Genomic DNA, 27,736 nt, shown 5'->3' with positions numbered 1-27,736 from the left:
CACCCAAGCCTCCTCCCACCCTTCTTCAACTAACTCCATCAGCGTGTCCTTCTATTCCTTTTTCCAACATGTGCTTATCTAGCTTCCCTTTAAATACATCTTTGCTAGACACCTCAACTACTCCTGTGGTAGTGAGTTCCACATTCTCGCCACTCTTTATGTAATGTAGTTTCTCTTGAATTCCCTTTTGGATTTATTAGCGGCTATCTTATACTTAAGCTCCCTAATTCTGGTTTCCCCTGCAAGTGAAAACATTTCCTCTACATCTACCATATCAAACCCTTTCAAAACCTTAAAGACCTTTAAAAGGTCATTCCTCAGTCTTCTCTTTTCTAGAGAAAAGAGCCCCAGCTTACTCAATCTTTCCTGATAGGTATTACCTCTCGGTTCTGGTAAATTTTTGATTCTAGTAAATCTTCTTTGCACCTTCACCAGTGCCTCCATAATGATTTTACAATATGGAGACCAGAACTGTTCACAGTATTCCAAATAAATGATTTAAAAAATTCTTCCATTATCATTGAGTCATTTCCTACAAGAGATTTAAGTGAAACCCATTTAAGGGCACCCCACCCTGTTTGCACATTTGGGAAGAATCAAGTGCAGCCCACAAAGGGATTTGTGAGACTGGCAATGTACTCTTTCACTTACAACACATCATATAAACAAAAAATGCAATTGTGGTATCGCAGGTTTTATATATCTCCTTTAAGATCCTATGGAAACCATCCTAATTAACAAGAATAAAAAGATATTTCCTCATTCTTCTGTTGTTTTTCTCGCCAAGTATTAACAAAGTTCAAATGACACAGAAGATTGGAAATTAAACTGCGGATGTCTGAATGGGAGACTAGCATAGTCAGCTGATACAATCATTGAGTTCTTTTCTCAGTATTTAGACACCCCGCTGTCTCTGAATAGAATGCTTCAGAAAGTAGGCTATATTTTCTGGAATATAGACTTTACCAGTGTTAGGTCAGTGTCACCCTATGATTAGCTGATGAGTTATGCACTGCTGCAAAACTGGAATGATCAGTCAGCATTTTTCCTCCCTCAGTGAGTTATAGATTTCCATGTATCTTTGCACTTTTTAGCATTTCTAAGATGGAGAATCCAAAATAGACGCAGAATAATTTGTAAATCGTCCGTGGAACTGTGCTTGGTGTGCCAAATCTCTCTGTATTGCTTCATGCTTGTTTTTCTTATGCATTCATAACTTCTGTTATTTAGAGTGGATTGAACTTCAGTCGGGGTTAGGATTTCCACACACATGCACACACACCCTGATGACTCAAACTGCCAACACCTAGTGTTAACATTCCAATATTTCATTGCTGGAGCATTTTCTGACACGCACATGACATACATAACTAATTATAAGTGGTATTTGATATTGTCATTAAGTGTTACGTGAAGAATTGTTGCTTTCCATTATGCACAGAAATTTAGTCAATGCAAGAAAACTGAAAAGTAATTATCCTGCAATCTGAAAAGTTGCTTCCCAACTCTATGGCATATGTGGTTACATTTAAGCAAATAGTTGCAACTCCAAGCCACATGATCCATATTGAATCCTGTCGTCTTTCACTTACTTAAAACCTATCACATCTCTAGCTTTTCCCAGTTCTGATGAAAAGTCATCGATCTGAAGCATTAACTGTTCCACTCTCCACAGATGCTGTCTGGCCTGCTGAGTATTTCCAGCACTTTCTGTTTTTATTTATGAATAAGAAGGTATTAGTTTTGCTGAACAGCAATCCCCAGCGTGTAACCCACGTGACTCTAAAATCTTGTGTTCAAACGTGCTGTAATTAGATTGTGTATAGTTTCAGGTTCAGGAGTACAGTTTCTCCAATGTCCGGATATTGTGGTAAAGAATGAGTTGCTCAAAGTTATTCAACTATATTTCGGAACGTGAAACAGGAGTAGACTATTCAGTCCTTCGGTTTGTTCCACCATTTAATTAGACCATGGCTGATCATATTTTATCTCCATTTACTCACCCTGATTCCATACCCCTTAATAACCATGCCTAACAAAATCCTATCAATCTCAGATTTGAAATATTCAATTATCCTAGCCTCAAGCTCCAGACTTCTAACCTTTGTGTATTCAACAGACTCACAAAATGTTTGTGTAAAACTCGTATCTCCTGCTCTCCTGTCCTAGATCTCTTACATTTAATCTTATATCAATGTCCCTTGTTCTCATCCCTCAAACATTAAAAACAGGTTAGCCCTGATTTTAACTCAGGGCAGGAAGTAGGTGGGTGGTGGCAATGTGAGTGGCGATTCCCCCCCACCCCATGATGTCCGTAGTGTGAGGCACAAGTGATGTTAGCTTCCCGTCTCAGCACGGAACGATTAGAGCACAACTCGGAAAAAAGAACCTGGTTTGGGTTTTTAAATGAACGAAAGGAAAAATTGGGCAAGTTCCTTTGCAAGCATGTGCTTCAACCCACCTGATTTTCCAATAATTGTTGTGCTCAGGCACGATCCAGTGCACCTGGTCACAGATCCAGGAAAATCTGTGCCCACCCTGCTCAACCCCCTTACACAGTTTTTGGAAGAAGTGTGTTTAAGCAGCCAAATTAACTTCTATAATGTCGTGGATTATATAGAATTATATTGGATATACAGCACAGAAACAGGCCAGTCCGCCCAGCAAGTCCATGCTGGCATTCATGCTCCACTCAAGCCTCTGTCCATCCTTCCTCCTGTAACTCTATCAGCATAGCCCTCAATTCCGTTCTCCCTCAAAAGCTTATCTAGCCTCCCCTTAAACCCATCTACACTATTTGCTTCAAGTACGACCATACGAATTCGGAGCAGAAGTAGGCCATTCGCCCTGAGCCTGCTCCACCATTCAGTAAGATCATGGCTGATCTGTATGTGTCTCGAATTCCACACTCCCATATACTTCTGATAACCTTTGATTCCCTTGCCTAACAAGAATATTGTCAAGAGGAAGAAGAAGGCTTATGTTAGGATGAGACGTGAAGGCTCAGTTAGGGCGCTTGAGAGCTACAAGCTAGCCAGGAAGGATCTAAAGGGAGAGCTAAGAAGAGCAAGGAGAGGACACGAGAAGTCATTGGCGGATAGGATCAGGGAAAACCCTAAGGTTTTCTATAGGTATATCAGGAATAAAAGAATGACTAGAGTTAGATTAGGGCCAATCAAGGATAGTAGTGGGAAGTTGTGTGTGGAATCAGAGGAGATGGGGAAGTGTTAAATGAATATTTTGCGTCAGTATTTACAGTAGAGAAAGAAAATGTTGTCGAGGAGAATACTGAGATTCAGGCTACTAGGCTAGATGGGATTGAGGTTCACAAGGAGGAGGTGTTATCAATTTTGGAAAGTGTGAAAATAGATAAGTCCCCTGGGCCAGATGGGATTTACCCTAGGATTCTCTGGGAAGCTAGGGAGGAGATTGCAGAGCCTTTGTCCTTGATCTTTATGTCGTCATTGTCGACAGGAATAGTGCCGGAAGACTGGAGGATAGCAAATGTTGTCCCCTTGTTCAAGAAGGGGAGTAGAGACAGCCCTGGTAATTATAGACCTGTGAGTCTTACTTCGGTTGTGGGTAAAATGTTGGAAAAGGTTATAAGAGACAGGATTTATAATCATCTTGAAAAGAATAAGTTCATTAGCGATAGTCAGCACGGTTTTGTGACGGGTAGGTCGTGCCTCACAAACCTTATTGAGTTTTTCGAGAAGGTGACCAAACAGGTGGATGAGGGTAAAGCAGTGGATGTGGTGTATATGGATTTCAGTAAGGCGTTTGATAAGGTTCCCCACGGTAGGCTATTGCAGAAAATACGGAAGTATGGGGTTGAAGGTGATTTCGAGCTTTGGATCAGAAATTGGCTAGCTGAAAGAAGACAGAGGGTGGTGGTTGATGGCAAATGTTCATCCTGGAGTTTAGTTACTAGTGGTGTACCGCAAGGATCTGTTTTGGGGCCACTGCTGTTTGTCATTTTTATAAATGACCTGGAAGAGGGTGTAGAAGGGTGGGTTAGTAAATTTGCGGATGACACTAAGGTAGGTGGAGTTGTTGATCGTGCTGAAGGATGTTGTAGGGTACAGAGGGACATAGATAGGCTGCAGAGCTGGGCTGAGAGATGGCAAATGGAGTTTAATGCGGAAAAGTGCGAGGTGATTCACTTTGGAAGGAGTAACAGGAATGCAGAGTACTGGGCTAATGGGAAGATTCTTGGTAGTGTAGATGGTTGCTACCCAGGTTAATAGGGCTGTTAAGAAGGCATATGGTGTGTTAGCTTTTATTAGTAGGGGGATCGAGTTTCGGAGCCACGAGGTCATGCTGCAGCTGTATAAAACTCTGGTGGGACCGCACCTGGAGTATTGCGTGCAGTTCTGGTCACCGCATTATAGGAAGGATGTGGAAGCTATGGAAAGGGTGCAGAGGAGATTTACTAGGATGTTGCCTGGTATGGAGGGAAGGTCTTACGAGGAAAGGCTGAGGGACTTGAGGTTGTTTTCGTTGGAGAGAAGGAGGAGGAGAGGTGACTTAATAGAGGCATATAAGATAATCAGAGGGTTAGATAGGGTGGATAGTGAGCGTCTTTTTCCTCGGATGGTGATGGCAAACACGAGGGGACATAGCTTTAAGAGGGGTGATAGATATAGGACAGATGTCAGAGGTAGTTTCTTTACTCAGAGAGTAGTAGGGGCGTGGAACGCCCTGCCTGCAGCAGTAGTAGACTCGTCAACTTTAAGGGCATTTAAGTGGTCATTGGATAGACATATGGATGAAAATGGAATAGTGTAATTCAGATGGTTTCACAGGTCGGCGCAACATCGAAGGCCGAAGGGCCTGTACTGCGCTGTAATGTTCTAATTCTAATTCTAATTCTAATTCTAATACCTCCGCCTTAAAAATATTCAATGATCCCGCCTCAACCACCTTCTGAGGCAGAGAGTTCCAAAGTTGCACAACCCTCTGAGAGAAAAAATTTCTCCCCATTTCTGTCCTAAAAGGGTGACCCCTAATTTTAAAACAGTGGACTCACCCACAAGAGGAAACATCCTTGCCGCATCCACCTTGTCAAGACCGTTCAGGATCTTATATACTTCAATCAAGTCTCCCCTCACTCTTCTAAACTCCAGTGAAAACAAGCCTAGTCTGTCCAACCTTTCTGGATAAAACAACCTGCTAACTCCAGGTATCAATCTAGTAAACCTCCTCTGAACTGCCTCCAGCGCATTCACAACCTTCCCTCAATAAGGAGACCAAAACTGCACACAGTATTTGAGATGTGGTCTCACCAATGCCCTGTATAACTGAAGCATAATATCCTTACTTTTATTTTCAATTCCTCTCATAATAAAGGAAAGCATTCCATTAGCCTTCTTTATTAATTGCAGCACCTGCATACTAACATTTTGTGACTCATGCACCAGAAAAACTAGATCTCTCTGCAGCTCAGAATTCTGCAGTCATTCTCCATTTAAGTAACACTCTGCTTTTTTATTCTTCCTGCCAAAGTGAACAACTTCACATTTTCCCACATTATACTCCATCTGCCAGATTTTTGCCCACTTCCTCAACCTATCTATATAGGTCTGCAACCTCCTTATGTCCTCTTCACAACATACGTTCCTACCTATCTTTGTGTCATCTGCAAATTTAGCAACTATGCCATCACTCCCCTCATCTAAATCATTGATATAGAAACAAAGAAACATCAAAAAATAGGAGCAGGAGTAGGCCATTTGGCCCTTCGAGCCTTCTCCACCATTCAATATGATCATGGTGGATCATCCAAACTCAGTATCCTGTTCCCACTTTCTCCCCATATCCTTTGATCCCTTTAACCCTAAGAACTACATCTAACTCTTTCTTGAATATATTTAATGATTTGGCCTCAACTGCTTTCCGTGGTAGAGAATTCCACAGGTTCACCACTCTCTGTGTGAAGAAATTTCTCCGCATCTCAGTCCTAAATGGCTCACCCCGTATCCTTAGACTGTGACCCCTGGTCCTGGACTCCCCCTCACATCGGGAACATCCTTCCTGCATCTAGTCTGTCCAGTCCCATTAGAATTTTGCAGGTTTCTATGAGATCCCCTCTCATTCTTCTAAACTCTAGCGGATACAAGCCTAATCCACCCAATCTCTCTTCATACGTTAGTCTTGCCATCCCAGTCTGGTGAACCTTCGCTGCACTCCCTCCATAGCAAGAACATCCTTCCTCAGACAAGGAGACCAAAACTGCACACAATACTCAAGGTGTGGTCTCACCAAGGCCTTGTATAATTGCAGCAAGACATCCCTGCTCCTGTACTCGAATCTTCTCGCTATGAAGGCCAACATACCATTTGCCTTCTTAACTGCCTGCTGCACCTGCATGCTTACTTTAAGCGACTGGTGCACAAGGACACCCTGGTATCGCCGCACCTCCCCCTTTCCCAATCTATCACCTTTCAGCTACTAATCTGCCTTCCTGTTTTTGCCTCCAAAGTGGATAACCTCACATTTATCCACATTATACTGCATCTGCCATGTATTTGCCCACTCACTCAACCTGTCCAAATCACACTGGAGCTTCTCTGCATCCTCCTCACAGCTCACACTCCCACCCAGCTTTGTGTCATTTGCAAACTTAGATATATTACATTTAATTCCCTCATTTATATCATTAATATATATTGTGAATAGCTCGGGTCCTAGCACTGATCCCTGCGGTACTCCACTAGTCACTGCCTGCCACTCGGAAAAAGACCCATTTATTCCTACTCTTTGTTTCCTGTCTGCCAACCAGCTCTCGATCCATGTCAGTACCTTACCTCCAATCCCATGTGCTTTAATTTTGCATGTTACTCTCTTATGTGGGACCTTATCAAAAGCCTTCTGAAAGTCCAACTACACCACATCCACTGGTTCTCCCTTATCTATTCTACTGGTTACATCCTCAAAAAATTCCAGTAGTTTTGTCAAGCATGATTTCCCTTTCATAAATCCACGTTGACTTTGTCCGATCCTGTCACTGTTTTCCAAGTGCTCTGCTATTACATCTTTTATAATGGACTCTAGCATTTTCCTCACTACTGATGTCAGGCTAAACGGTCTATAATTCCCTGTTTCCTCTCTACCTCCTTTTTTAAATAGTGGGTTACATTAGCTACCCTCCAATCCATTGGAACTGTTCCAGAGTCTATAGAATTTTGAAAAATGACCAGCAATGCATCTACTATTTCTAGGGCCACTACCTTAAGTACTCTGGGATGTAGATTATCAGGCACTGGGGATTGATCAGCCTTCAATCCCATCAATTTCCCTAACACCATTTCCCTACTAATATTGATTTCATACAGTTCCTCCTTCTCACTAGACCCTTTGTTCCCCAACATTTCTGGGAGGTAATTTGTGTCCTTTGTGAAGACAGAACCAAAGTATGTAATTAATTGGTCTGCCATTTCTTTGTTCCCCATTATAAATTCCTCCGTTTCTGACTGTAAGGGACCCACATTTGTCTTCATTAATTTTTTTCTCTTTTGGGCGGAACAGTGGCGCAGTGGTTAGCACTGCAGCCTCACAGCTCCAGCGACCCGGGTTCAATTCTGGGTACTGCCTGTGTGGAGTTTGCAAGTTTTCCCTGTGTCTGCGTGGGTTTCCTCCGGGTGCTCCGGTTTCCTCTCACAGCCAAAAGACTTGTAGGTTGATAGGTAAATTGGCCATTATAAATTGTCCCTAGTATAGGTAGGTGGTAGGGGAGTATAGGGACAGGTGAGGATGTGGTAGGAATATGGGATTAGTGTAGGATCAGTATAAATGGGTGGTTAATGGTCGGCACAGACTAGGTGGGCCGAAGGGCCTGTTTCAGTGCTGTATCTCTAAATCAATAAATCAAAAAAAAACATATCGAGAGAAGCATTTACAGTCAGTTTTTATGTTATCTGCAAGCTTACTGTCATACTCTAATTACCCCTTCTGAATCAATCCCTTTGTCCTCCTTTTCTGAATTCTAAACTGCTCCCAATCCTCAGTTTTGCTGCTTGTTCTGGCCATTTTATATTTCTCCTCCTTGGATCTAATATTATCCCTAATTTATTTTGTAAGCCACAGTTGAGACACCCTTCTTGTTTTATTTTTGTGCCAGACAGGAATGAACAATTGTCGTAATTCATCCATGCGCTCTTTAAATGCTAGCCATTGCCTATCCACTGTCAACCCTTTAAGTAACGTTCCCCAATCTATTATAGCCAACTCATGCCTCATACCTTCATGGTTTCCTTTATTTAGATTCAGGACCCTAGTCTTGGAATCAACTCTCTCACTCTCCATCTTAATGAAGAATTCTATCATGTTATGGTCGCTTTTGCCTGAAGGGACCCCGCACAACCAGATTGTTAACTAATCCTTTCTCATTACACAATACCCAGTCTAGGATGGCTTGTTCTCTAGTTGGTTCCTCAACATTTGGTCCTAAAAAACATCATGTATGCACTCCAGGAATTCCTCCTCTACAGTATTATTGCTAATTTGGTTTGCCCAATCTATATGTAGATTAATATCACCCATAATTACAGTTGTACCCTTGTTGCATGCATCTCTAATTTCTTGTTTAATGCCATCCTCTATATCACCACTGCTGTTTGGAGGTCTATATACAACCCCCACAACGTTTTCTACCCCTTGGTGTTTCTTAGCTCCACCCATACAGATTCCACATCAGGATTCTCTGAGCTAATATCTTTCCTCACTATTGTATTGATTTCCTCTTTTGTTAACAATGCTACTCCACCTTCTTTCCCTTTTTGCCTGTCCTTCCTAAATATTGAATGCCCCTGGATGTTCAGTTCCCAACCTTGGTCACCCTGCAGCCATGTCTCTGTCATCGCAACTATATTGTATCCATTTACATCTATTTGCGCAGTTAATTATAAATTGTAAAAAGTTGAGGCCCCAGCACTGTGGGAATCCACTCATCACATCCTCCCTGTGGTAGTGAGTTCAACATTCTTAACACTCTCTGGGTAAAGAAATTTCTCCTGAGTTCTGTATTTGATTGCTTGGTGACTATCTTATATTGACGGCCTATAGCTTTGCTCTTTATTATAAGTGGAAACACAGTCTCTAGAGTAAATTTTCCAAGGCCCGCAGAAGTGACTTTGGAGGCAGGGGTGCGAGGAAATTTGGAAAGATGCGCATCAGGATGCTTTCTGATGTGTTCCCTGAGCACTTTTCCCAGAGGTACACCAGTGAGTTCAACAGCAACCCTCCCAGCAACGGTGGGTATCCAATTAAGGATAGTAATGAGCCACTCATCTGCAATTTTCCAGGGCACAAGTGAATTTTCCCAATGGCGCACAGAACCTGCCCCTCCCCCACCCCGCCGCTGTGTCAGGAGTCTGAAAATGGATTGGAGGCGGCTTTGCAGCAGGACGTCCAAACTGCGATTCATTTGAGGGTTTAAATTTATTTGCTGGCAGTAATTTAGAAAGGGGATCTATCCCCAGCAGGCATTCCCTTGCAGCCACTTCATGGTGACTGATATCTCCACTAATGCTTGCTGTACTTCCATTCCTGCTAATATTCAAGCTACGCCCACACTGCAAAGACAGCTGGTGGCCCTACCCATAGGCCGCGTTGATTGAACCTCCAGACGCTAGAACCTGGCACTGTGCCTGATTGGAAAGGGCTCCTGGAGGTGGTTTCTTCATTTGCTGTCTCCTGGAATGTCGAGTCCATCGTCCTGCCATGGCCACTTCCAGGTTCCCCATCCAAAGTTCATCCCGACGTTGGAATGACATACTACCCAGGAAAATTCAGTCCTCTGTGTCTATCAAAAACTTCCATAACTTTAAAGACCTCTATTAGGTCATCCCTCAGCCTTTGCTTTTGAAGAGAAAAGAGACCCACCCTGTTCAACCTTCCTGATAGCTATAACCTTGTATTTCTGGTATAATTCTTGTAGATCTTTTTTGCACCCTATCCAGTACTTACATATCCTTTTTATATTTTGGTGACCAAAACTGTATCCAGTGCTTCAAGTGTGGTCTAACCAAAGTTCAATACCAGTTTAGTGTAACTTCTCTACTTTTCAAGTCTGTCCCTCTAGACATTATAACTCTAGGGCTTGGTTTGATTTTGTTATGGCCATATTGACCTGTGTTGCTAATTTTGCATATTTATATTCCCAGATCCCTTTGCTAAACTACCCCTTTTAGATTTTTACTTTCCAAGTAATATGTGAGCTCGTTATTTTTCTGACCAAAGTATAATACCTTATTTATTTATTTTGAAATTTATTTTGTCAAATATATATACATCCTGCAAGCTTATTAATGTTACCTTATAATTTCTTGCAATCCTCCTCAGGTTTCTTCTATTATCTGAACCACTGTTCATCGATGATGGATGGAACTTCAATTATTATTGGAATTTATAAGGCAGGAAATAAATCTCATAATTCGTGGGCTGGCATAGAAGCAAAATGGCTGGTTGTCATAAAAACCCAACTCGTTCACTAATGTCCCTTGAGAAGAGAATCTGTCACCTCTACCCAGTCAGGCCTACATGTGAATTGAATCCAACACTTAATGCTTTCTGAAGGATTATGTGCTTGACCAGGGCAGATTGCATATACGTCAGTGGCACCCAGCTTGTTGTGCCAGCAGAATGTCGAAGTGATGCTATGAAGATCCGATGGTAAGCATGAGATCTGCCAATGCTCCAAAGAAAAGTAGTTTCTTCTAGCTGGTATGTTGAGAAAGGTAGTTGATCCCTTAGAGATCGATTACCTTTTCTTAGTGGAGATTTGGGACTTTTTTTTAACAGGCTTTTGTAGGACATGCATCAGGTTTTAGCTGATATTAGCTCAGTTGAAGCCCAAGGGGAATGTAAAGGGTTGCATTTTCCAGGGAAAACCAAGAACTTTCTTAGACACATCTCTTTGATATGGGGGAGTGTGGGGTGGTGGTGGTTGTGCAGAAGACCTGACCCTAACCCTAACTCTCTCCCAGAGAATAGCTGCAAGCAAAAACTGATGTATAACCCGAAGAAACAAGGGTTCACCCAAAATTTTGACCGTTCTCAACAATTCAGCCAGAATTTCTGCACCTAAAAGTTTAAAGGAGTGTCTCTCAAAGCCTTGGTTCCAAAAATCTCTGAATGCACCATGAGTACAAAGCAGCATTATACATACCTACAGACTTAAATGTCAGCATACAGCAGTATTTATCTAATTTTTGATTCACTGTTGTCAGATGTTCTCATCATATGCCTGCTTTTATTACTAAACCACTTGCTGCGTATTTGCAGTTGTTCTGATGGTATTAAGCCGAGTAATAGGTTGTACCTGTTGAACAAGTGGATCTGCAATCAATATTCATTTGAAAAGAAAATCCTGTTTTACCTGTGAATATGTGTCAAAAGCTTTGATGCCTGCTGACTGCAATCTTGCTGGTGACGAATGTACTGATTTGGTGCATATGCTGATAGCCCGAGAGCAGCTGGTTCCTCAACAGCCCCACCAGAAGGGCTGAGAGGTAGGAGTATGATTTAAAAAGACAATATTAGCAATTTCACTCACAATAATAGGCAAGTGAACATGCTGTGATTACAAATGTTTGCACATCAATGTGTAGTCTTTTCCAACAGTCAGTGTGTCATTTTCAGTTAAGTTTCACAAATGCAGCATCAACTAACCAGTAATCTCATCATTAAGCTGACCTATTGAGGGACCAGGATCATCACTGGACTGATTTCAACATTAAACATCCACAAGACTATAATTATTTTATTTGAATCAATAATTCTCATCAAAAGAAAATAGCTCCAGTGAACATCGCAATTTAAATCTTTTCCATTTTGAGATACTAAATTGGAAGGATTGCTCTTTTTGTTCTATGGAGCTCACACTCCAGCCTGTCAATCATAATGTTGTTGGACTGTATGTCATCAGGTCAGAGTGAACATCAGCTTTTCTATTTTTTTAAATCAGCATAGGTCACACATTCTACCTTTTTGCTGTGATCTCCGTGGGAGGATTCATTGTCTCTCTCCTTTTGGAGAAAATAAAGGGTGATAGTAAATTATTTCTGAAAATGTTTCTCAGCCTTTTAAATATTTAAGTCGCAATTTTGTATCATGCCTTTTAAAAGTTTAAAAATGTTTTTTAACACACATAAAGCAATTACAGATTTACTGCAGAAATTTTGGATGATGGATAAATTCCCTTTGGTTCCAATTTCTTCTTGATTTTGTAAGCTGGTTTAGCAATTATACAAGTCAGTGTAAATGTGGCTATTTGCTTGCACCTAAGTTAAATCTCCCAGATTAAAATATCAACTCGAACACTGACCAGTTATTTAATCTTATTTATGGTTTCGAAGGGTCAATTTTTCGCTATAGGTTTACTTTACTCCTGAATAAGTGTTGAAGTGTAGTGTGCTGATAGTGCACAATTATCTGTGGCCAGCTCATAATCAAAATTATTCAGAACTCAAGTATAATTTTGGACAGGGAGATGGCCTGGTGGTGGGACTGGAAAATAGCAATTTGAACACTCATGGAAGAAACATAATAGCCAAAAATCCTTACAGCCTTTGGAAATATTCAAAAGTCTTGTCAACCCATTGGCAGCCTTTTGTCCAGCTGATAAAGGTGAGGAGACAGAAGTGAAAGGCAACAATGAAGTGAAAGGAAACATAATGTGAAGGCATGAAACAAAGTCTGCAGGCAAGTAATGCTGCAGCCCAGCACCTGAGCCCTGTTTGATAGATGCTGAAGTGGAGGTGCTCTTGTATAATGTGGTTGTGAGGAGGGTTGCTCTATCTGGCATCCCCATACATCAGCTTCATGACAGACCTGGAAAGAGGTGGAAGTTGAATTGAAGCTTATGACTTACAAAATAAAAAGAGAAAATCCTAGAAATACTCAGCAGGTCAGGCAGGATCTGTGGAGAGAGAAACAGCAGTAACATTTCAGTTTGATGGCCTTTCATCAGAACTGAAAATAGTTCGAGATAAACTAGTTTTTGAGCAAGTACAGTACCAAGGAAAGGGGGACGGCGAGGAAAGAGTAAGATAGAAGCTTTGTAGTAGGGTGGAAGGCAGGAGTGATTAAATGATAAAAGGGATGATGGTGCAAGGCAAAAGAGGGTGGTAATGAGATAAGTGAAGAAACAGAAGATGAATCAAGAGAAGCTGTAAATGGCAACAGCAGAACCATGATCAGTATCTGTTCTGAAGAAGGGTCACTGACCTGAAAACCTGTTAACTCTGCTTCTCTCTCCACAGATGCTGCCAGACCCGCTGAGTATTTCCAGCATTTCTTGTTTTTATTTCAGATTTCCAGCATCTGCAGTATTTTGCTTTTATTATCATGATCAGTATCAGGCTGTGTTCTCGCACCCACACTGTTTGGGATTTTCTTCTCCCTGCTGCTCTCACACGCGTTCAAGTCTTCAGAAGAAGGAATTTTCCTCCACACAAGATCAGGTGGCAGGTTGTTCAACCTTGCCCGCCTAAGAGCGAAGACCAAAGTACAGAAAGTCCTCATCAGAGAACTCCTCTTTGCTGATGATGCTGCATTAACATCTCACACTGAAGAGTGTCTGTAGAGTCTCATCGACAGGTTTGCGGCTGCCTGCAACGAATTTGACCTAACCATCAGCCTCAAGAAAATGAACATCATGGGACAGGACGTCAGAAATGCTCCATCCATCAATATCGGCGACCACACTCTGGAAGTGGTTCAAGAGTTCACCTACCTAGGTTCAACTATCACCAATAACCTGTTTCTCGATGCAGAAATCAACAAGCGCATGGGAAAGGCTTCCACTGCTATGTCCAGATTGGCCAAGAGGGTGTGGGAAAATGGCGCACTGACACGGTACACAAAAGTCCGAGTGCATCAAGCCTGTGTCCTCAGTACCTTGCTCTATGGCAGTGAGGCCTGGACAACGTATGTCAGCCAAGAGCGACGTCTCAATTCATTCCATCTTCGCTGCTTCCAGAGAATCCTTGGCATCAGGTGGCAGGACCGCATCTCCAACACAGTAGTCCTCAAGGCGGCCAACATCCCCAGCTTATACACACTACTGAGTCGGCGGCGCTTGAGATGGCTTGGCCATATTAGCTGCATGGAAGATGGCAGGATCCCCAAGGATCGCCACTGGTATCAGACCTACCGGCCATTCTTGTCTCCACTTTAAAGACGTCATCAAACGCGACATGAAGTCCTGTAACATCGATCACAAGTCGTGGGAGTCAGTTGCCAGCGATTGACAGAGCTGGCGGGCAGCCATAAAGGCGGGGCTAAAGTGTGGCAAGTCGAAGAGACTTAGCAGTTGGCAGCAAAAAAGATAGAAGCGCAAGGGGAGAGCCAACTGTGTAACAGCCCCGACAAACAATTTTTTCTGTAGCACCTGTGGAAGAGTCTGCCATTCTAGTATTGGTCTTTATAGCCACTCCAGGCGCTGCTCCACAAACCACTGACCACCTCCAGGCGCTTACGCATTGTCTCCCGAGACAAGGAGGCAAAGAAGAAGAAGAAGATCTGTTGTCCAAAAAAATGGGAACTGCGGTTATGATCTGAAATTGTTGAACTCAATGTTGAGTCCGGAAGGTTGTAACATAGCTAATCAAAGATGAGGTGCTGTTCATCAAGCCAGCATTCAGCTTCATTGTAACAGTGCAGGAGGCCAAGGTCAGAGAGGTCAGAGTGGAAGTAGGATGGCTTTTCTTTGGGGTTTTGCTGCTTTGAAGGAATAAATAGTTGCTGTAAACTCTCTAATAATTCTTTAAAGATTATCCATTGCTTATGTACAGTCATAAATTTTAATGTATTTTCCCAATCCACCTCAGCCAATTTTCCCCTCATACCTTCATAATTTCCTTTGTTCAAATTTAACACCCTCACTTGGTAGCCTCAGATAAAAAAAAGTCTTCTTGGAGTTTGGGGAAGCTATATCTATATTAATTTCCCATATTGTAGAAGAGTTCTTCCCATGAATCCCTAAAATACATTTGTTGCCTTTAAAAAAAAAATCAGAGGACTTCAATATCACAGAAGCCAAATCTGAATCTGACAGCTGAATTAATCCAAATACACGTTCCTATTTTTGAGGGCCATTTCCCTCCAAATGGATTATGCATTAAGACATTATCCAATGGCTCACTTTTCGGTTAAGTTCAAAACACCTCTTCACAATAGTTTTGCATAATGTCTGAACAATAAAAAATTTCTTTATGAAAGCAATTGTAGAACTAAAAAATTTGAAGCAAAAACAAAAGGTAATAAAATAATTGAAATTATGTGATATGTATCTTCTCAACTTAATAACTTACATGTAAGGAACATTGAAAAATTAAATGGGTCGTCATATAATGCTACCTTTACCCTGGTTACTTCAATAATGGATTGCAGAAATGCTTACTGCGCATCTAGCAATGTGTCAGAGCTCACGTAGCACAATACGTTACAGTTGTCATGAAATTTAGTAAGAGATATCTGTCGCACAAATGATTATCTGACAAAACCCCATAACTAGCAGCTTCACTCTGTTGCAGGATGTTTGAGGTTTCTTGGTTTTGTAGGTTGATCTCTTTCTTTCAGAAATTTGGGGCAAATGTGAATTTTTTTTTTGCACAAGCCTCCTATCCTAACCAATCTTGGGCCATAGTTTGCATGAATGTTGGGTGTTCTCCAGTACTTGATCACCGCCTATTCCTCATGTGTATGCCAAGGCAGTTCATTTCAGCGATTGTGGAAATCTTTCACAATTGGCCCCTATCTTCCCTCACCCAACATCTATACCTTTGCACTTTCCAGGATAGTGGATAATGATTAGAAGCATGAACTTCCTCTGTCATCTAGCAGTAAACGTAAAAATTGCACCATACCAGTCATTGGAATATGGGAACAGGAGTAGGCCATTTAGCCCCTTACCCTGTTCTGCCATTCAGTGAGATCATGGCTAATCTGCAACCTAACTCCATCTATCCTCCTCCCCTTTGCCCCATATCCCTTAATACCTTTAGTTAACAAAAATCCATAGTTAACAAAAATCAAAGGGTGGTGCAGTGGTTAGCACCACAGTCTCACAGCTCCAGCAACCTGGGTTCATTTCTGGATACTGCCTGTGTGGAGTTTGTATGTTCTCCCTGTGACCGCATGGGTTTTTGCCAGGTGCTCCGGTTTCCTCCCACAGCCAAAGACTCGCAGGTTGATAGGTAAATTGGCCATTATAAATTGCCTCTAGTGGTGGTAGGGGATTATAGGGGATGTGGCAGGAATATGGGATTAGTGTAGGATTAGTATAAATGGGTGGTTGATAGTTGGCACAGATGCGGTGGGCTGAAGGGCCTGTTTCAGTTCTGTATCTCTAAATAAATATATTTCAGATTTAAAATGAACAATTTATCTATTTGCAGAAGAGAGTCCTAAAGCTCGACATGAAGTGTTTCCTAATTTTGTTCATGAAAGGTCTGGCTCTAATTTTTAGCCTATGTCCCCTAGTCCTAGATTCCCCAACCAGTGGCAATAGCCTTTATCTACCGTATCAGTTCCCCTTAATATCTTGAAAACTTCAATCAAATCACCTCTTAAGTTTATAAATTCCAGGCAATATAATGCTAGTTTGTGTAATCTCTCCTCACAATTTTTGGAGTTCAGATATCATTCTGGTAAATCTACGCTACACTCCCTCCAAGGCCAATATATCCTTCCTAAAATGTGGTGCCCAGAACTGCTCACAGTACTCCAGGTGTGGTCTAACCAGGGCTTTATGTAGCTGAAGCATAACTTCTGGCCCTTTGTATTCTATAGTCCTTTAGATATAAAGGCCAGCATTTCATTAGCCTTTTTGACTATTTTCTGTTCCTGTTCATGGAATTTCAATGATCTATGTACCTGGACCCCTGAGTCTCTTTGGACCACCACTGTTTCTAACTTTTCACCAATTGTAAAGTACACTATCAATATCTCTTTATAATGTTACACATCTATCTACACTGGTTGCAATACTGTCCAACTTTTTGCCTTTGGCAAATTTGGATATATGGCTTTCTGTCCCATCATCTAAGTTGTTAATAAATACAGTGAATAGTTGAGGCCCTAATACTGATCTTTGTGGGATACCACTAATGACGTTTTGCCTATTGAGTACTTGCCCATTATCCCGACTCTCTGTCGCTCAGCCGATTTCCTAACTGAGTCAATAATTTGCCTTCAATTCCATGAGCTTCAATTTTAGCCAACAGTCACTTATGAAATGCCTTCTGGAACTTCAAATAAATAAGTAACATCTATAGACATTCCCCTGTCCACTACTTTAGTCACCTCTTCAAAAAATTCGATCAGGCTCAGTAGGCATGACCTACCCTTTACAAATGCACTTTGGCTCTCTCTGATCAGCTGGAAATTTTCAAGACATATAGTCACCCTATTCTTAATTATAGTCTCCAGTAATTTCCTGACAAGAGGCTGAACTAACTGATCTATAATTCCCTGGTTTCCCTCTCTTATGTTTCTTAAGTAACAGAGTGACATGTGCATTTTTCCAATCTGAAGGAACGGTTCCTGAATCGAGAGAACTTCGGAAGATTATAATATAGATTCTAGTTAATTGCTGCTCTATCAGAGATCAACCAGCTCAACATAGACCAGACTGAATCAGACTGAAAATAAGAACACAGCTAACGGAAGTGTTATTTTTTTCAGTACTTCCATTAAATAAATTGAATGCTTGATTGAGTGTTATGGGTCTATGCCACCATTTGTAAAAAAAAACTGTAACCCACTGGCCAAACACTCACTTTGACCTCTGCCACATCTTTTGTCTTTTATATTTCAACAGTTATATATTAAGGTCAGTCAAATCATCAATGGATTGTCGAGAGATTCGCCCCCTTACCTATGTAACATATTCCATAAATAATTGACCGCCTGCTGCCCAGAGTTTGTTGTTTGAAAACCAAACAGTGAGGCACAAGTGGATCTTCTCTTTTTAAGAGCTAAACCTCATTTCCATAAGATAAAGTAACAGAAAAGAAACATTAGAATAGATTAATGTTAAACTCAGAAGGATAATGGCATTAAGGAATTATCTAATGATGTGGAGTCATCACAGAAGTACTTCTTGCAATCCCCAGCCCAAAGCAGTCCCACACTCAACAATTCATCCCTGTTGCAGACACCCATTGTTTGCCATTTCTCACAAGGCAGAAGATCATTTGCCAGGCAGCAGACAAAAATGGGCCTTACGGGGAAATGGAGCAAACAATTTTTTTTTGTGCACAAAAATTGAACACAAAGTTAGTAACCTAACTATGTTGTAAACACCCATGTGTATTACCTTGTGCATCTACAATTTGTTACTGTTCCTTTTGCTACTACTCCTACATGGTGCAACCCCTGTGGCTTCAACAGAGGTAGAGGCAGGCTGCTCATATCCCTCCTCTGACTGCTCAGGTGCACTTGGCTGACGTCCTCTGGGTTTTGGAGCCTATGAGGGCCCCGTCAAAGACTGCCCCACCTCCACCTGTGCAGCGGCAGGCTCGGCTATCAGGTCATGAGTCAGCAGGTGGAACTCTGACTGGGCTGGGGTGGGGGAAGCAACAGGTCAGAAGTGGAAGCACTTTGAGTAGAGTCCCCACTTCCATGTCCTCTTCCTCCATCTTCCATCTCATGGCCCACCACACTTCCCTGCTAGCAAGGAACGGGAGAGCACTTTGCTGCTCATCAATGAGGTGCTGAACAGCCAAAGTTTGACTTCCATCAATCCTCTCTAAGATGACATTCTGCATGTGTAAGATATTGGTGAGGGCCAACATGCACTCGGTCAACTGTTACTTTTGATACTCCATGCAGGTGGGCACTCTTTCCATGGACATATACATCAGCATGAAGGCTGAGACATCATGGCACTCATGTTACAGATGGAGTTCTCCACTCTCTCTCTAAATGTCTGCAGTGTGGCTGGAAAGGCTGATAGCACCTCACACATTTGCTGCTGCTGCTCCAGAATAGTCCTCTTCATCGATGGTCGCTGCAACTCAGCATCTGCGTTCATCTAAGCAGAGCTTGGAGCATCCTTCACCCTCCAATGAGGACACTCCACTGCTGCTCCTGTCTCCACCATCTGCTTGTGCTCATTTGTGTTGTGTGAGACATCAATGGCTGAATTTACAATCTGGGGTCAGGATCCCAACAGCCGGATCATTTCCAGGTCCTGACCCTGCGCCGTGTCAGCGTCAGTGACGCAACATGGTTTTTAAATGCAAAGTGCCTAATTGGTCCACAGGCGATTTCAGTGCCCAGTTAGCAGAGCCAGGAGTGGCCTGGAAGTGGGACCTTATCACAGAGGGCGATTTTAAAAGGCAAACAGCAGCCATGACTGGGCTTGTCACTGCCTGGAAGGATGGCACAGCAGGGTGCTCAGAGGGCCAGCGCTCATCTGGGCAGGTGTCCCTGGGTGGCCTCACACTTCTCCAATGCCTCCTTTGAGGCTTTGATGGGCACTGTCTCTGAGAGGAGAGATGTGCTCTTCCCTCCATCAAGAGAAGAAATCCTCCCAGCCGGAACAATAGGGCATGGATGGAGGTGGCCGAAGAGGACAGCAGCTAGGGAATCATTAGGAGGACATGGGTGCAGTGCAGAAAGAGCGTCAATGATCTGCTAAGGTCTGTAAAGATGAGTGGCAAGCTACACTTGCGTGACAGTGTTCTAACTCTGTATAAACCAGCATTCACACGAACTGAGCAGAGTGAGTGCCCATAGCTCTCCTTAACATTGTCACATCAAGTGGCCAGTTACATTCATGAGACGTCAACCACACTCACATATGGTGTGTAATTGAGCAGGGGGCATCACTGAGAATGTCAAGCTGGAATGGGTGAGGGAGGGCAGCCTTCTCATAAATCATTCTCTTCATCCTGTAGGAGAAGAGAGTGCATAATTCAAGAGAGATGTCTTGGACTGTTGATGGTGTGCCACAGCTCCACACACTAACCCCTATGGAGGTGGCAGCCCTGGAGATGGTGAGGGTGCCATTGCATCAAGCCATGGGTGATGGCAAGATGTGAGGTAGTCCAGAGCAAGGTCATCTGATAGTTCAATTTAGAGGTGAAGGGCATAGAGGTGACTCCTGCCCAATGCTCACTGTGGTTATACAAACGCTGTCATCTATGGTGTTGGTCGTGCTGAGGCACCTGCTGAATAGCCTCAGTTCTCATGACCACCTTCTTGTGTTTCCCACAGGGCCCGTAGCAGGGGGGGAACAAGTTGTAGCAGCCCAGTCGTTGCCGGCCTCCTCAGCGGGGAGAGATATCCCTCAGGCAGCACCATCACATCATTCCTCCGCAACTTCCACCAACGCAGACACAATCACCTCGGTTGGGCCTAAGTCTAGCTTAGAACAGGGAGCACTGGGTGAACCTCACCTCACAAGTGAGCAAGAGGAGGAGAGTGAGGCAAAGTCAGCTGTGGACAGTCCCCCTTGGAGGACGGGGGGATGTCACAGCTATGCTCTGCTGAGCAGTGATTCTGGGCTTCGGGTGTCACGCACAAAAGAGGGTCTTTCTGGAGCATCAGAGGCAGATGAGTTCCCGCATGTCGGAGATCCCTGAGGCATTGCGGGGCCATGGGCAAACAATGGAGGAGTCCATGTAGCACATGTGCTCCATATTGTCTCAGGATTTTGAGCACAAGAGCTCCTCCATTCAGAGAGTGGTCAACCTCTTGGACAGCCATATGCAGCACAGCTCTGAGTGGATGCAGGAGCAGCGCGCTGAAATGCGCAGAAAGAATGACACACTTGTAGCATTGACTGCTCAGTGTCGCAGATGGTGCAGAGAGGCATGGAGCCAATTCCAGCTGCGTCCCTGCTGATGGCCTCATCCAGCATGCAAGAGCACCATGAAAGGACTGAGGAGATTGAAGAGAACGATGAGCGGGCCACCCCTCAGAGGGTATTGGCATCATCCCCCGCCTCCTCAGCCCCTCTGACTGAGGAAACATCCATGAAGCAATGAACCCCACGGGCACCTCCACAACGAGGATGGAATCCACAGGCACTTCAGCCACGAACAGAAACAAGGGAGCAGGCAGCCTTCACCTCATCCTCAGCCGCAGGGAGAGCACCTCAAAGGAACAGATGTGAACTCAAGGTGCCACTTTGTTCGATGCACTTTCTGGGTCACTGGGTTATTTTTTTGAGTTTGTATGCTCATTGTCTTTTTGTTTATTATATTATTGATTATTCCAATGAGCAGACTTGTGTGTTATCATTGCTTGATGTCAAAAGGGGCATAGGGTGAGGGGCCAGGGTGGGTGGGAACAGGGGCTGGGTTACATGCGGTGCCATGATCTGTATTGGGGGAGAATTTTAACAATCGATGTGGTTGGCATTGGGATTATTCAGATGTGTGTGCTTACTGGATAATTTCTGATGGAAGGTGAGTTACATAGTTATTTGTCATAAGGGCTGGGAGCCACTCAAGTGAAACATTCCTGAATTAGCATGGCCCTAGCAGCCATGCCACCCTACCGATCTCCATGAGCCCTCAAACAGCCTCAGTGGACCTTCTCCAATGCCTGGGCACTGGGCTCCTCTGATGCACCCCTTCATCCTCCTCTTCTTCCACCTCCATGTCCTCCTCCAAGGAAAAGTGGCGTACCAGGTCCTCCTTTCATCTACGTCTAGACCTCTTTGCAGTGCACAGCAAAGGACCACCATAATGGAGGGCACCACCCAACCAGTCAAGGCAACAGAAGTGCATCTTCAGGATGCTAATGGTCTGTTCAATGCAGGTATATGTTAGTTGATGGCTTTGGTTGTAGCACCTCTCACCTTCCGTGGCTGGGTACTGGACGGGTGTCAGGAGCCACCCCTTCAGGGGATAATCCTTATCCCCCAGCAGCCACTCACAGAGTCTGGATATTGGCCTGAAGATGTGTGACACCTGGGACTCTTGAAGGATAAAGGCATCATGACAGCTGCCCTGGAACCGAGCGAATACCTGCAAGATGCGACAATTGGACATTCATTGAATGGAAGCCTTTTCTGTGGAGGAATCTGGCTGGCTAATCTGTCGGTGCTTTGATGTTTACATGGGTACAAGCCATGACCCCTGGATCTAAGGGAATCCATCGATGGTGGCAAAGCCCAATGCCCTTCTGTGCCTGCGTTGGCGCATCTGACTCAAAATGGATGTAGGCCCCCGCCCTCTGGAAGAGAGCATCTGTGACCTGCGTGATGAGCTGCCAACTGTGAGATGCCACCCAGGTCCGCAGCTGATCCCTGGAACAAACCGTATGCATAAAAGTTCAGCGCCACTGTGACCTTGGCAACTGCAGGTATGGGACAGCCATGAGGCTGCAAGGCATCAGGGCATTGTGGACCAGAGCACAAATATCTGAGACCAACTGCCTGGAAAGGCACTGGCGCTCTGTTATTTGTAGGTAGCGAACTCTTGGGTGGTGCACCCGATGTTTTCGATAACTCCTTCCTCCCCTTTCAGCCCTTTGCTGTGATCCCATTGACTCCACTTGACCAGGTGGATGTATCTGCTATGCATCCTCTCGATACTCTGTCCAATGTCAGAGTAGCCTGCTCCCATCTCAACTCCCTAACCTGCCGCTCATTGGTTGACCAGGCCCTCCTCTACCCACCTCTCTTGCCCAAGTGATGCCAGCAGCCTCACATCCTCTCAAGTGTCAAACCACACACTGTTCACAAATGTAAGCCTCTCGCAATGGCAACTCTGCATCACTGGTTGACCATCTGAGTTTAAATCTCCTGTTTCTCACAACTGCTGAGCAATGCATTCATTAGGAATCAGGGCTCCCCACTGTGCTCCTGACAGCCGCACCATAATGTGTCCCAGATCCTCCATTTTGCCTGTGCCTCCCAAATGAAAATCTCAAACTGCTGCACCAAAGACTGTTAATGAGCTTCACAACAAGCTCAACAATCTGTTAATTGAAGGCATGCAGGTTGCCAGCTCACCCCCAGCCCCCCACCCCCCCCAACCCTCCCTTTGAAAATCAGATCGTGTTCCGGAGGCTTCAGGAACCAATGATGCCATCTGAGATCACAATTTTCAATGTACGCCTGTACCCGACCTTACCCTAATGGACAATTAAAATAGAATAGAAAACAATATATTATTTAAATTCAGAGAGACTGCAGAACTCTGTGGTACAGAGGGACCTGGGTGTCCTGGTACATGAATCACAAAAGATTAGTAAGCAAATGATTAGGAAGGCAAATGGAATGTTGGCGTTTATTGCACGGGAATCAAGCATAAAAGTAGGGAAGTGTTGCTACAGCTGTACAGGGCCTTTGTGAGACTGCGTCTGGAATACTGCATGCAGTTTTGGTCTCCTTATTTAAGAAAGGATATAATTGCAGTAGAAACAGTTCAGAGAAGATTCACTTGACTGATTCCTGGGATGAAGAAAGATTGAGCATATGGGCCATTGGAGTATATAAGAATGAGAGATGATCTTATTGAAACATAAAAAAACCTGAGGGGACTTGACAGGGTCGATGCTGAGAGGATGTTTCTCCTTATGGGGGAGTCTAGAACTGGGGGATACAGTTTAAAATTTAGGGGTCCCCCATTTAAGACTAAGATGAGAAATTTTTCTCTCAGAGGGTTGTTGGTCTGTGGAATTCATCTTCCCCAGATAGCAGTGGAGGCTGGGTCATTGAATATATTCAAGGCTGAGTTGGATAGATTTTTGATTGACAAGGGAGTCAAGTATTATGGGGGACAGACAGGAAAGTGGAGTTGAGGCCATAATCAGATCAGCCATGATCTTATCGAATGGTGGGGTAGGCTCGAGGGGCTGAAATTGCCTACTCCTGCTCCTAATTCTTGTGTTCTAGTGTTGTGTCTTGTCTGGCTGAAGGGCCACCTCTGGTGTTAGAATCATAGAATCATAGAAAGTTTAAGGCACAGAAAGAGGCCACTCGGACCATCGTGTCTGTACCGGCCGAAAAACGATCCACCTATTCTAATCCCACCTTCCAGCATTTGCTCCATAGCCCTGCAGCTTACGTCACTTGAGGTGCATATCCAGGCTCTTTTTGAATGAGTTGAGGATCTCTGCCTCAACTATCCTCTCTGGCAGTGAGTTCCAGACCGTCACCACTCTTTGGGTGAAAATGTTTTTCCTCATCGCCCCTCTAATTTTTCTACCAATCACTGTAAATCTATGCCCCCTCGTCACTGACCTCTCTGCAAAGGTGAATAGACCCTTCACCACCACTCTATCCAGGCCCCTCAAAAGTTTGTACATTTCAATCAGATCTCCCCTCAGCCTTCTCTGTTCCAAGGAGAACAACCCCAGCCTATCCAATCTTTCCTCATAGCTGCATTTTTCCAGTCCTGGCAACATCCTCATAAATCTCCTCTGTACCCTCTCTAGTGCAATTACATTCTTTCTGTAATGAGGTGACCAGAACTGCACACAGTACTCAAGTTGTGGCCGAACCAATGAGTTATACAGTTCCAGCATAACCTCCCTGCTCTTGTATTCCGTACCTTGGCTAATAAAGGAAACTATTCCATATGCCTTCTTAACCACCTTATCCTGCACTTAACCACCGACCTGTCCTGCTACCTTCAGGCATCTGGTATTGGACTGGAGTGGATATTCACTCCAAGGTCCCTTATTTCATTTATACTTCGCAGTACTTTCCAATTAATTGTGCATTCCTTTGACTTGTTTGACCTCCCCAAATGCATCACCTCACACTTCTCCAAGTTGAATTCCATTTGCCATTTGTCTGCCTATCTGATCAGACCATCACTATCTTCCTGCAGCCTACAGCTATCCTCCTCGCTATCTACCGCAAAGCCAATCTTTGTGTCGTCCGCAAACTTCTTGATCATGACCCTACATTTACGTCCAAGTCGTTAATATACACCACAAAAAGCAGGGGACCCAGTACTGAGCTTTCTTCCTCTGCAAGGAGAGAAAGAAGAGACCTATAAGTGTGAGAATTGGAATATGTCGAGAGGATGGATGAACAACATTTGTGGAGGGTCACCATGAGATTAGGTATGACGTTGCATTAATGCGAGGGTGAGTATCTGTGATGGATGGTCAGATGGGTGAGGAGGTGGCTAGACAGAGAGGGGTGGGTGCACCGGTAAGGTAAGCTGTAAGCAGGAATGATGTGCAGGAAGAAGCTTGGGAAACAGATTGAGGGAGGTTGGGGTAAGACATGCATCAGGACACATTTGAATGTGCCAAGCCATTCACCTTTCCAGAACTGATCAGGCCATTAAACTATATCCAGGAGTATGGCACCACACTGCTGCTGCTGGCTTCCTCAGCAATTTTCAAGCGAGCTGCTTTGCTCTCTGTGGTAGGCTTCTTCCCCCCTTCAGCAGGGAACAGTAAATCCCTGTGGGCCCTGACAGCCCACAGCATCATCTCGAGGGAGGGATCTATGAAATGTGTGCTGCCTTACAACAATGAGAGTCCATTGCTGCAGGTTCTGGCTCTGTTTAAACACCTGTACAGCTCTTCATGTCTTTATCCAAGCAGGGTTCCTTTAAATAGTTGAGCTGAAATAATCTGATTTGGGTCGTCATCACACTCACTCACACTAATAAGTGGGGAAGATCGAAAGTAAGATGCTAACCCCACACCACCCCCACTCCTGCTAAATTTGTGAAGGCCAAAAGATGGTCAAATTGATAAAGGCCAAAAGGGGTGGCACAGTGGTGCAGTGGTAAGCACCGCAGCCTCACAGTTCCAGTGACCCAGGTTCAGTTCTAGGTACTACCTGTGTGGAGTTTGCAAGTTTTCCCTGTGACTGTGTGGGTTTCTGTCAGGTGCTCTGATTTCCTCCCACAGCCAAAGACTTGCAGATTGATCGGTAAATTGGCTATTGTAAATTGCCCCTAGTGTTGGTAGGGGAATCGAGGGAAGGTGGGGATGTGGTAGGGAATATGGGATTAATATGGGATTCGTAAAAATGGGTGGTTGATGGTCGGCACAGACTCGGAGGGCCGAAGGGCCTGTTTCAGTGCTGTATCTCTCTATGACTCTATAACACCATCGAGGACAAAGCAGCCCACTTGATTGGCACTCTCCCCACCACTGATGCAGCAGTGTGTACCATCTACAAGATGCAATGCATCAAGGCTCCTTTGACAGCACCTTCCAAACCCATAACCTCTACCACCGAGAAGGACAAGGGCAGCAGATGCATGGGAACACCACCACCTGCAAGTTCCCCTCCAAGTCACACACCATTCTGACTTGGAACTATATCACCGTTCCTTCACTGTCACTGGGTCAAAATCCTGGAACTCCCTTCCTAACAGCACTGTGGGTGTACCTACCCCACATGGACTGCAGCGGTTCAAGAAGGCAGCTCACCACCACCTTCTCAAGGACATTTCGGGATGGGCAATAAATGTTGGCCTAGCCTGCGATGTTCACATCCCAGGAATGAATAAATAAAACGCAGTGGCTGTGTTAAAAAGCCACCAACAAAAACGCTGCTGAAACCTCTATGTGCTGCTGGGCTTGTCTGCTGTCAGGGGGGGTTAAAAGTTAAAATGCAGCCCTGAGTCTTAGAGCCAACAGCTAGTGTCTGTGTAACATATTTGGGCAGCAAAATGTGAATCCATACTTAAGAGTTGAAATCAATACAGATGCATGTATTGAACTGTGGAAATTTGTTCGACTTTCATTCATATTATTTTTTGCCCAATACAGATATTTCACATCAATGAAAATGTAAATCTTACTACAAACATGTGGAAATGTAAACTCGTGTTTAGGGTTCTTATGGTATCACTAAAACAACTGCTGGTTATTGGTAACATGCAGGACATATGATACGTTTTAACAAAAATAACCATTAATCACTTCTTGAAAAATAATGCTTATATGGTAAGCAGAATATTTCATTAATGATAAGTACCTTATGACCAGAATTTTACGTTGTGGCGGTAGCCCTGCCCACTGGCTAAAAAGTCGGGGGACAGCCTTCCTCTGCCAGGCCTGGAAGCCATGCAGCAAATTTACATGGTCTTGGCCTTTAATTGGCCTCGGTCAGGGTTTCCGACCCTCTGAGGCAGGAAGTTCCATCTCCAAGAGCTGCTGGCCAATCAGAGGGCCGGCAGCTCCTCAGTCCCAGCAGCTCCACCAGGAGCAGTGGCCACTGCTGGGACTGCACCCACCAAGAAGAGGACGATCGACAAAGACAAAGACAAAGAAAGAACAGATACGCACAGGAACAGGCCATTCGACCCTCCAAGCCTGCGCCGATCTTGATGCCTGCCTAAACTAAAACCTTCTGCACTACCGGGGACCATATCCCTCTATTCCCATCCTATTCATGTATTTGTCAAGACGCCTCTTAAACGTCGCTATCGTACCTGCTTCTACCACCTCCCCCGGCAGCAAGTTCCAGGCACTCACCACCCTCTGTGTAAAGAACTTGCCTCGCACATCCCCTCTAAACTTTGCCCCTTGCACCTTAAACCTATGTCCCCTAGTAACTGACTCTTCCACCCTGGGAAAAAGCTTCTGACTTTGTCCTTGCTGCTCATAACTTTGTTAACCTCTATCATGTCACCCCTCCACCTCCGTCGTTCCAGTGAAAACAATCTGAGTTTATCCAACTTCTCCTCATAGCTAATGCCCTCCAGATCAGGCAACATCCTGGTAAACCTCTTCTGTACCCTCTCCAAAGCCTCCACATCCTTCTGGTAGTGTGGCGACCAGAATTGCACGC

The sequence above is a fragment of the Heterodontus francisci genome, chromosome 25, assembly GCF_036365525.1.
Source record: "Heterodontus francisci isolate sHetFra1 chromosome 25, sHetFra1.hap1, whole genome shotgun sequence".
NCBI lineage: Eukaryota > Metazoa > Chordata > Chondrichthyes > Heterodontiformes > Heterodontidae > Heterodontus > Heterodontus francisci.
This window is presented reverse-complemented; position numbering follows the sequence as displayed.